Source organism: Sarcophilus harrisii, chromosome 1 (assembly GCF_902635505.1).
Source record: "Sarcophilus harrisii chromosome 1, mSarHar1.11, whole genome shotgun sequence".
Taxonomy (NCBI): domain Eukaryota; kingdom Metazoa; phylum Chordata; class Mammalia; order Dasyuromorphia; family Dasyuridae; genus Sarcophilus; species Sarcophilus harrisii.
Genome location: NC_045426.1, coordinates 490,649,395 through 490,661,702, shown reverse-complemented (window position 1 = coordinate 490,661,702; position 12,308 = coordinate 490,649,395). Strand labels below are relative to the sequence as shown.

At 35.2% G+C, this 12,308-nt stretch overlaps 1 protein-coding gene across 11 annotated transcripts in view; it reads right to left on the bottom strand.

Moving 5' to 3' along the window:
• Positions 1 to 12,308, bottom strand: part of OSBPL1A (oxysterol binding protein like 1A) — a 269,237-nt gene that overhangs the window by 148,582 nt on the left and 108,347 nt on the right. Inside the window, exon 1 of one of the 11 annotated variants that reach the window (XM_031946518.1) lies at positions 6,818 to 7,608. The exons of 8 other annotated variants lie outside the window; for them this stretch is intronic. The gene's annotated coding sequence lies outside the window, so the exon portion shown is untranslated. Of the gene's footprint in view, positions 1 to 6,817; positions 7,609 to 12,308 lie in introns of those variants that run through there. 2 more of the 11 variants (XM_023496199.2, XM_031946517.1) reach the window with 2 other exon arrangements.

The window sequence follows — 12,308 nt, the reverse complement described above, 5'->3', positions numbered from 1 at the left end:
TCGTTCCCCCTGCCCTTTAATTCTAATGTCTTTCCTCTGTTGATTAATTACAACTTATCTCGTGTGTGTGTGTGTGTGTGTGTGTTGTATGGATGTATCTTGTTTGTACATGGTGTAAATGTCGTCATCCCTATTATATTGAAAGGAGGGACTGACTGATCATATATCACTGGGAAAATTGAAGCCATTCATTGTAAGCTCCACATTCACTCCTATTCAGTCAGTCAGTATTAATTAAGTCCCTACTATATGCCAGGTACAATGCTAATTGCTGGGGATACAAAGAAAGGCAAAAGAAAGTCCCTGCTCCAAGACCTAAAAGCCTAATGAGGAAAAAACATGCAAACAACTTGATAAACACACACACACACACACACACACACACACACCCTCTCTCTATATAACATAAATCAAAAAGAAGCTCTTCTGAGCTCCAATTGCACCTGATAATCTGTAAGCATATCAAACGCATATCCAAAACAGAACTCTTTCTCCCCAAAACCTTCATCTTTTACTATTACTGTCAAAGGCATCAACATCTTCCCAGGAAGTCAGACTAGCAACCTGTCATTCTCAACTCATTTCACTTTACTCAGCATAGCCAATCTGTTGCCAAGTCTTGTCATCTCTACCTTCATAGAAGCCTTCAAATATGATCCAAACATATACCTGGCATCCAACATCGCCTCTTCTCTAGACTACTGCAATAGCAATAGGTTAGCTTCCTTGTCTCAAGTCTCTCCCCTCTCCAATCCACTCTTCACTTAGCTACCAAGGTGATCTTTCTATAAAGCACAAGCATGACCATAATACCTCCTTACTCTTCAGTGGCTCTGGGATCAAGCAGAAAATCTTCTGTGTGATGTTTGAAGCCTTTCACACCCACGTGGCCTGTTCCTATCTTTTCAGTTCCTACACTTTCTTTATTCCCGTTGATGAACTCTATGATCCACTCTGTTGGTAGCATTAACCATAACCCCAACTCCCCCTTCTCCTCCCCCCCCTCTTCTTCCCTCCCCCCCTCCCCATTGTTCTCCTTCCTCCCCTGCACTTCCTGGTCTCAATCAAGACTCAGCTGAAAACCTACCTTCCCTAAGAGGATTTTTTTCACCTTACTCCCACCAGTACTGCTAGTACATTTCTTCTGAGATTACCTCCCATTTAATCTTCTATAGACATGTGTGTGTGTGTATGTGTATACATATATGTGTGTTTAATATAGATATAAACATATATACACACTTATTAAATGTGTATCTTCATTAGAGTATTAACTTCATATTCTTGCTTTTCTTTGCATGCCTAGCACTTAATACAATGCCTGACACGCATTAAATATTCAAAAAATTCTTTTTAAAGATTATGGTCATGATAATGAGGATAATGATGGAGGTAAAATGAAGGACTTCCAATTATCTAGACAGTTGATAGAATACCTTCTGCTCAAACCAGAATAGTCAAGATATCCTGACTTGACAAAAAGGACAATTGCTATTCTAGATCTAAATCCCAGTGACAAGAAAAAGTGGCTGCTGAAATATAAATAATGATAATGTTGAGGGGAAGGCTGAATTGATAATTAATTTATGAAATTATGAAATGAAACAGGCAAACCTGGTTCTTTGGTTTCTCATGGAGAAAGATTACAATGGCAACTGGAATTGAAGTTGAAATCAGAAAGTATAAGGACAAACAGGCACAGAAAATAGAGAAGTAGTGAAAAAGGGTACAGAGACAGGGAAAGGTCAGTAATAGGGTGAACAAAGGCAGGGGGCAAGGAAAAAAGATGGAATGGAGAAACACAGAGCATAACAGGTATTTACAGATTAGAGTTGAGAGAACTTGACAGCCTGCATCCAGACAGAGATGGGGGAAAGAAAATTGAAGTCTCACTTTTTATATGGTTTTTGGGGGACAACAAGACTACTACTTATCTGTGCAGCTTTGGTATTAGTTCATTAGAATCTCCAGATTATCTCAGTTATATGTAAAACCTTAACACATCATCTCAAATTTATCAACATATTTGGTGATCTGATGGTCTTATTAAAGACATTTGGAACGTCTTGAGATTTACATAATACAGGAACAGAAGGCTCCAGTAACAAGGCCTAGATGACATTCCCTAATTTAGCATCTATTGACAGGATGTAATTTTGGGGTAATATATGATACAATTTGTAAATTATGATCCTTTGATAATTTTGGGAGGGTTTGTGACCTCTTGGTTTCCCTTGCAATCTTCCTACTATTGCCATTTTATAGTGGCTACTTATACTCATTACACGGATCATAAAGGAATAAGATGCTTAGGGAGACCAGAATAAGATAATAATTTTAACACAAGAAGCCATTTCATCTTAGAATTTGTGATAGGGCAAAACTTAGCACTATTTTAACATATTCCATAAATTTTGAAATACTTTTTTTTTTTTAAAAAGGGAGGGTTCAGAAAAAGGACAGAATTACAGAAACTAAAATTCTATAATGGAAACTGGTCCCCAAATGATGAAATTCTCTAAAGAATTAAATTCTGAAGACACTAAAGGATACAATTCCTATAAGGAATAAAAGTTCAGTTGTCCAAAGAGACTAATGTGGATGTAAGATTCAATCCAATTCTATAAGGAGTTTCATTAATCAGAATAAGTTTGTAGAATACACATACAAAAGACACAAAAGGAAGGAAAGGAAGGGAAAAATGAATTAAAAAAAAAACAAAACTTGGAGCAAAGCTCTTAAGTACTCAATTATAGCCTCTTTTGTGTTTTGGAGTTGGGGGTGGTAACAATTTCATCAGAGAAGGGAGTTCCTAGTGAAGAACTCCTTCAATATGGATTAGTATTTGCTCAATAATTTACAGTATTAGAGAATAGGTTGGAACAACTAAGAGGTTAATTAAGGATTTTGCCAAAGGTCATATAGTTAATGTAAGTCAGGGACAACACTTGAACAGAGTGAGTCAATCTCATTGAAATATGACTAAAATGATTGCAGAACATGTATAACCTAGGTCAAATTGCTTGGTCTAGGGGTTGTAGGGGGCAAGGGAGAGAAGAAGGAGAAAAATTTGTAACTCAGAATCTTATTTTTAAAAATGACTATTGAGAGTCAATCTCATTGTCCAGCTAGGGGGGTTATACAGGGTAAAGAAAACTTTGGAAAAGTCAAATATGGAAATAAAAGGTAACCAAAACACAAAAAAGTAAACAAAATTTTCTTTGAACTAATACAATACTAAATTCAAATGCTAAAATAGACTATATGACCAGGTGATCTGTATTAGGATACAGTAGCTTTTTACTTCATATTTGAAGTTTGGGCCATGAAAATACAATAAAAATATCATGTAACAAAAAACAAGTCACTGTCAAATAACTATATTTTTGAAAATGAAATCAGACCACAATAACATTCTTATAACATTTCAAAATTTTAGGAAATAATGTACAAAATCCTGAACTATCTCACTTTGGCAGGATATAGTTTGATACAAAACGATATCCAATTAATTTTTAAAGCCATAGTACAGCCCAAGGTTTCTCAAATGTTTTGAGGTTGCAGAACCAGTGAATGCCAAGCTTGAATATATAGTGTTGGGTTGGACTGATAAGTGATAAAATACAAATTATATTTTCTGTTTTCTTTCTCATGGAAATATCCCAAGATCCTATCCACAACAAATGGATAAATCTAAGTTACAAAATCAGGGGGAAAATTAAAAGCAGTAAAAGTGAATGCTTGTTAATCTTGGATTTGAAATAATAAAGACTTCAGTAAACTCTAAGAACTAATCTGTAATGAATGTAACTCAAAAATCTAAACAAAACACACTACAACAGCTGCACAGTGTTCTTTACACAAATTCTTCGCCATTAGATTCATTTTTAAAAACTGAAAATAACTTGTTTTACTAGTTTATTTCTTTCTCTTTTCTTTAGAAAAGGCCTGAATTTTTCCAGTTCTTGAGGTGTTAATGAACAAATAAAATATTTCCAAAAGCAATTTATAAAACACCAAAAATGCAAAAAAGAAATAGTGAGAACATTAAATTACAACTCAAGATCTGTGAATACTAGCTTGAAAAAAATGCTTCTTCCATTTATATAAGCTTGGTAAAGTCATTGGTTTCTCTGGGCCACTTTTTTCAACATTCTAAAATGGAGGCACACCAAAAAACCTCTTATGATTAATATGGGAAAACTTTTACATCAGAAATGTATATTCAACAGTTTTCTATATATAGATGCTACAGACTGAAAGAGATTAAAACTTCAATATAAAAAAAGTAATATAGTAAACAAAGTTTATAAAATAATAATTCTTATTTACACAGTGTTTTAAAGTTTACAACCTAATTCAAATAATATTTTTAAGGCTTCTTTCATATGCAAGGCACTGTGCTAGTGAAAAACACTCCTTGACCTCAAAGACCTTATATATCCTATAGATTACATGCATTTTTCTGTACCACTTTGTGAGCAAATGATGAGGGTTATAGTTATAGTGAACACAGACTTGTCTGCCAAATCCCAGATTACTAGTAGGAAAGGGCAACCTTTTTAAGCTTTGAAGAGGACATCTGTAGGACAAAGTAAAGAAAATATTATTTAGCTCAGCAAAGAATAAAACTTATACTATTCCCAAAGGTTATACTGATCCCAAAACATGAATATATTGTAAAAAAAAATTAATAGAACAATAGCCAATTAAAATTAAATAAGAATGTTGTAGTGATATATCTATGAATGAATTCAAAGGCAATATTCTCCTGCTTTGTACTCCTTGGTATCACTTTCAGAAATAGGACACTAGTGGGGATTATTGATAGACCTGATCGAGATAGTACTTCTGTTATGTATTTAAAGTTGCAAATGAACTTTAATTATGTTTAATACAGAAATAGGTAAAGAGAAAAACTCAAAAGAATAACAGTTTTAGTTACTATATATTACTTTTCTTATATAATTTATGCAATATTAAATATGCAACCTATACAATATTAAATTTCTCTCTGGCATTCTTGAAAAATTCCCCATATGTTACTGGAGCTGATAAACCTAGTAGTTTAAATGACAGAAATACAATAATATCTTTTAATAATGAAAATAATTACATATTTTACTGTACTCTGTGGCCTTGATATCCCAGTACATTTAAAACAAATCAATTATAAAATCTGTGATTTGGGAGTATGTTACGGAGAAATTCCTTTCAGGTATAAATTGGACTAAATGATCTCTGAGGGCCCTCTGACTTTGTGATTCAAACACTGAAGTAATAGTAATTTTGGCATGTGTGGGATACTTAAAGTATAAATATGAAAAATTACATCTTGATGAGCTTTAAAACATACATAATAATAATTTTTCCTTTCCTTTTGTAAGGAATATAGCTGAGGCTTATGGATTTGCATTTGGCATCTTGATAGAAATTTAATTATAAAACACTAAAATTTCCAACCCTCCAAAACAGGAGAAAATGGATCACAAAACATGTCTAAAAAGGACATCATTTCTTTAAATATAACAAAATAAGATACTTCATTTACTACTGAAATGGAATTTCAGCTTGAAATAGAATTATGTTGAGCCACAGGACAAAAATAGCTTTTACCCCACAGTTTGTACATACTAAATATCCACTGAAATAAAAATGAGCTGAACTTGCCAAAAATATCAGCATCTGGGCTGAAACCAAACTTTAATGAAATCAGAAAGTGAAAGCAAAGTTAATATTTCAATCCAGAGACTCTAACCCACCACTGTATATATTATTTCCACCAACACACATTTCAAACATTTTTCTATTTTGAAAGAGCTGTCCAGATAAAAGAACTATGCATTCAAAAGTCAAATGCTGTACTAGTATATATACAAAATAAAATCCAGAAATTTATAGGTTTAAAAAAATGATCAAAATAGATTTTTTTAGGCATTCAGTTACATTTCTCTTCTTTTCTCAACACCCCCACTCTCTCACCCCACTCCAAAAGACTAGCATAACACCATACACGAGATACATTTCTACAAGATTTCCACAAAAAGCTCAGAAGCTTAGGGATAAATAAAAACATTAACTAATATTAAGAATTTTAAATTGAGTCTCTGAATATCAACATCATTTCCATTTCTTTCTCAGTGCATTTTTTCTGCTTGGTTTTTAAACCCATGGTAAGTTCATCTCAATGTCAAGCAGAATGGTGATAGGCAACAAATCACTAACTTGAAAGGTTATTTAGGACAGTTTCTTTCAGTGCCTCCTATTTGACCTTTGAGCAGTATTTAGCCAAAAAACAAAAACCCCACAAATAATCAAAGGGGTATTTAACTCAAGTTCCACGTCTTTCCCAGAGCAATACTTACTCCACCCCACCCCCATCAAGAAGACAACCTAAGCATTCACCTTGCAGTATTTTCCTAAGTCAGGCACGATGGGGGTCAGCTTCCCGTTCTTCATCCCACCCCAACCAATTCTCTGGAGCTGCACTACTCCCCTTTTAAGCTTGGCCAGAAGCCATTCACGCAGATTTTTGGCTCAAGTCCCCTCTTTCCCTCCTTTGCAACCCATTTCAGAGGCTGATAACCTGGCCACATCAATAAACCACACAAACATACACACACACACACACACACACACATACACCCTGCATACTGCGGGATCTTCCAGACAGTTTCCCTAAATGCGAGTTCAATACTGTTCAATGGTATTGCAGCAGCAGCAACACTCCCACTGTCAGCCCCCTCTCAAGCTAGAACACCCCTGATCTTGCCAACCCCGCAGCAAGGTCTCCCGGCATCTCAGCTCCGATAGTTACCTTCTCCAGAGCTCGAGTCCAGAAAACAGCAGCTGAGCCGCGGCAGCAGTTACAGCCTTCGAGGTAGACACCGGCTGCAGCCCCTCTGCAAAAAGCTTATCGCGAGAGAGGAGAATCAGGGTCCCCGGGGCCCGCTGCGTCCCTGTACACAGGCGGGACAAGTACTTGTAGTTTCTGGCTTCAATGGGGCCGCCAGCGACTCCCCGGCTGCCCGTAGAAGGCGCTTGATCCGTAGAAGTTGCTCTTTCTTGCAAATGGCCCGGGGAGCTCTGCTTTCCTGATCTGATCCTGGTCTTCTGCCCTAGTCTCCCTCCCTCCTTGCAGACAGGCACCGAGTCACATGTAGAAAACGGGAAAGGCGGGGCAAGCCCAGAGTGGAGGGAGGAGCGGCCGGAGCCCCTGCAAACAACCCCTCAGGAAAAGGAGCAGAGCGGAGCAGCTGTCCGGATTTTTCTGGGACGGGAAGTAAGGAGCCTGCTACTTGGACGCAAGTAGCGTAGAGGCGCCTGCGAGGTCCTAAAGTGGGCTATGTACAAGCGCTCACTCAGAAATGTAGGCTTGGTCTCGACTTGACCCTCTTCACCTTCTAGGGCTCTTCCCCAGATTGTTTTTGCACCTTTAGCCCCACCCCTTTTAAAAGTCAAAACAATCCTCTCCAACTCCTCCCTTTTACGGGGAAGAAAATTGCTCTTATTTAACAGGACACGACCAGTTTGACATGCTGAGAACCTTTCCCAAATATCTTATTACTCACTTTACCTTCATTCAGTATTTGAGCCTACTTTCTGAGTCAAGAAATGTCGTTTGTGTCCTCTGAAAAATTAAGATTCAATTAGCTCTGCCTTTTAAAAACAAAATACTTGGATTTAGTAGATTTTGCCTCTAAGGTTAGGTTCTATGTATTCTGTATCTTTAAGAAACATACACACATCTATTATATACTTATAATAGATGTGTGTGGCGGGGGGGGGGCGCTTTCTTGTTACAAAATAAGCTTTTTAAGAGCAGAAGTTGTTTTTGCATTTTCTTTGTATCCACCCAAATTCAGCAAAACACCTGACACAGTGGGAAGCTTTATAAATGCTTACTAATCGACTGATTCTGGCAAAATGAAAGATCAAAGTTTGTGCACAACATGATAAACAGCAAATGATTCATTTAGATTATAATTATATAGTATAACAAAACCTCAATTACTCTAAATTTTCAGTGACTAAATTTCTGGTTAACTGGAAAAAGGAAAAGGAGCAAGAACTAACAATTTTCAAACACATGAAAATCTTTCTACCCGTATCAGGCTACTTTGTTGCCTTAGTGGATACACCATAGTGCCTATCATTGAAGCTCTCTGATAACTTAAGTAATCTCAGCATCTCAAGGGTCATTACTGCAAACACAAATAAAAATTATTATTCAGGTTCTAAAGAAGCAAGCTGCTAAAATTTGTATTGAAAGCACACCTAAACCTAAGAGTGGCTTTGCTGAACTATTTTTAAAATCTTTTTTAAAAACATTTTTGTTTAAAGAAATAGTTGTTGGTTTTGATTTCCTTCACAGGCTAATTGTACAATATTTCAGAGTCCAAATCCGATTCTTTTTGTACAGCAAAATAATGGTTTGGTTATGTATACTTATTGTGCATCTAATTTATATTTTAATATATCTAACATCTTCTGGTCATCCTGCCATCTGGGGGAGGGGGTGGGAAGAAGGAGGGGAAAAATTGGAACAAGAGGCTTGGCAATTGTTAATGCTGTAAAGTTACCCATACATATAATCTGAAAATAAAAGGCTATTAAATAAATAAGAAAGAAAGCAAGAACAGAAAAAAAAAAAAGAAATAATTGTTGGGAATGAAAGGAAATATTCTGAATCATGTGAAAACACAAGATATCAACAAAAACTTTTAAAAAACCGCTAAAAATGTATGATTTAAATCAATAACAATTCCCAACTAAATAGGCTTTGCACTTATTAAGAATTTAATAAATGTTTGCTGTAATGACCTGATACCTGGATGCCTTTTCTTGTCATTTGCCTATAGTGAACTGAACAGTGTCATACTTCTTTGCTTCTCATAATTCATTGTAAATTTTCATCTTAGGAAAATCCAAACATGAGCTCTATTCATAAAATTAATGACCAGTTGAAGGATAAAGGCTGAAATCTCTTCTCTAAGTAGTAATCTTAAAATCCTTTCAGATTACATGGTGGCATAGTTTTTTTAATTCGGGTTCTGATTGTACTAAATTAATTTAGAAACTTTCAACATATATATTCATTAAGTGTTTATTATGGGTAAGAAAATGTGCTAGGTTCTGTAGAACAAAAGATATGACACATCTTGCTCTCAAAAGCTTTCAATCTAAAATATTAAATATTTTAGCAAACAGTACTTTTCATTTTAGTCATAATCTTGAGCTAACTTGGAACAAATACAGTAAGTTCTCTATTCATCATTTGAGTGACAATAAGGGGATTTCAATAATAATAAAGATTTACAAAGTGCTTCTCTCACAAAAACATGAAAAAGAGATCATTCAAGTACTATCTCCATTTTAAAGATTAAGAAGCAGGAGATAAAGGGAAGAAAGGGAAGGAATAAGCATTTATATGCTGTGTAATAAGTTAGAGGCATTTACGCTAAGCACCTTATAAATACTATTTCATTTAATAACTGGAGGTTCTTCGATTCTGCAATTGATAACTGGTCAAAGAATACGATCAGTCAATAAGCAATTATTATATGCCAAGCACTATGCTAAGCAATTGGGATACAAAAAGAGACAAAAGATAGCCCTTGCCCTCAAGGAGATCACAGTCCAATGGGGGAAAAAACAGCAAACAAATAGATTCAAAGAAGCTTTATACTGTATAAACAGGAAATAATTAGAAGGAAAGTACTAGAATTAAGAGGGTTTGGGAAAGGGTTGCTGTGGAAGATGATATCTAAGGACAGTGAAGGAAGCCAGAAGGTAGAAATGAGGAGGGAGAGCATTCCAGTCACAGGAAACGGCCAAAGAAAATGTTCAGCACTAAGAGATGAACTGTCTTGTTTTGAAACATCAAGGAAGCCACTATCACTAGATTGAGGATTTCTTGGCAAAGAGTAAGCTGCAAAAAGATTAGAAAGCATAGAGTGAGGGTTTTGGCATTCAAGGGCTGTGAATGCCAAATAGGATCCTGTATTTGATCCTAGAAGTGATAGGGGAGCCATTGGCATTTATTAAGTTGAAAGGCAGGGGAGTGTGGTGAAGGTCCACACGTCCACCTGTGCTTTTAAAAAAACTCCTTGAGAGCTGAATGAAGGATGGATTGGGATGGCAATATGAAAAAATGCTCCAAATCACTAATAATTAGAGAAATACAAATTAAAAAAAACTGTGAGGTTTCATTTCACACCTATCAACTGGCAACATTGACAAAAAAGGAAATAATAAATGTTGGAGGCTCTGAGGAAAAAGTCACATTGATATATTTTTGGTAGAGCTGTGAGCTAATTATTTTAGAAAGCAATTTGGAACTGTCCCAAAAGTTATTAAGTATAAATACTCTTTGACATACCCAATACCAGAATGAGGCCTATATGCCAAAGAGATCAAACAAAGAAGAAAAGGTCTTACATGTTCTTTTTATGGTAACAAGAATTAGAAGCTAAGGGGCTACCTATGAATTAGGAAATGGATGAACAAATCATGATCTATCAACATAATGGAATATATTATGTAGCAAAAAATGAAGAGACAATTTCAGAAAAATTGAAGAACACTCAAAACTGATTTTAAGTGAATCAAGCATAATTAAAACAATCTATACTATAACATCAACATTATAAAAATGAACAACTTTGAAATTTAAGAAGTCTGATTAATGAAATAACAGTCATAAATCTAGATAATGAATGAGAAAATACTGTTACCCACCTCCTGACAGAAATGATGCAGAATGAGAAACATTGTTAGACATAGTCAAAAGTTCTCTCCCCCACTTTTCCTACAATGGGGGTAGTAAAGGGGAAGAAAGTTGAAAAGAGAGAAAAAAGCCTGATAATTGGAAAAAAAAATTTTTTTAAGAGAAATTGAGGTTAAGTGTTAAGCAACTTGCCCAAAGTCGAATAAAGAGTGTCAGAGTCAAGATTTAAATCCTAGGACTTCCAAGCCCAGCTATAACTAGGTATGAAGAAATAGCTCTAAGTACTACATTTTCCCTCACAAATAAAAGATCCCAGAAATGATTTCTGAGGTCAAGCCATAACTCTTTTCTTCTAACGGTCATTTTCAAATTCTCCCTGTAATCATTCAGCAATTTCTACTCCTGTAAAGTTTACTTTATCCAAATTTATCACCTATTCTTGAATCAGGAAGACCTAATTCTGATATTGATAATTCTGATTACAATAAGAATTACTATAACAGTAACTGTAATTACTTAACAGTGTGTTCCATGCTTAGATCATAGTCTATTTCTTCACTAAAAGTCCTGGTCTCATTCCAGAAACTTCAAAATACACATTGATTTTTCCTCAAATGTTCTAATTTAGGAGTTCCTCAATCTAATCAACTACCAGGACCTAAATCTTATAATCTTCAGATATTCATAGGAAAGGCCATATTTTTGATCTTCCATCACCTAAAGTGATTTATTTCTACATTCAGTAACTCTGAAATATCTGATCACATGCTCAGTTGAGGGCTTATAATATATTTGACCAAAAAAATTAAACCTATTTATAGAGAGTTCTAATATCATCTACCATTATCTCATCTTAAACTCCAGTGGCATAAGCTAACTCCTCTATATACACATACTTGATCTCATTGTCTCAATTATCATCTTCATTCTCTAATCTTCAATTTCTTCCTAACTATTAGTATTTTTTCAATGCTGCTACAAATATGTACAAGTGTCCACATTTTTTAAAAAATACAATTCTCATTTGATCTGACCATCTATCTTGACCACATCACTTCTAACTTCATCATTCAACTAAAACTGATCTCTTCAAGATTACCAATATCTAACTGCCAAATCTGATGTATGGCATTTGCCATTGTTGATCACAATCTCCTTATATATATTTTTCTCTGTGTTTCATGAAACTGCTTTCTCTTGGTATATCTCCCACTGGTCTGACCACTCCTTAGCTTCAAGATAGATCTCAATCATGAAATACTCATTAGTGTCCCCAATACACTATCCAGACCCTCTTCTTTTTTTTTTCTTCCTCTTTAAACTTTCATCTGATGATCTTATTAGTTTCCCATGAGTTCAAAAATTATCTACATTCAAACAATGACCAGAACTATATTCAGCCCAACTTTTATCCAAAGTCCTGCATTACCAGTTGCCTACTGAACATTTTGAAGTAGATGCCTGATTGGCATCTTAAGCTCAAAAAATCCAAAGCAGAGCTCATTGTTCTTTTCTCTTAAAACTACCCCTATTTTTATTAAGGGCTGATGTTATTCAGTTGTTTAAGTCATGTCAGACT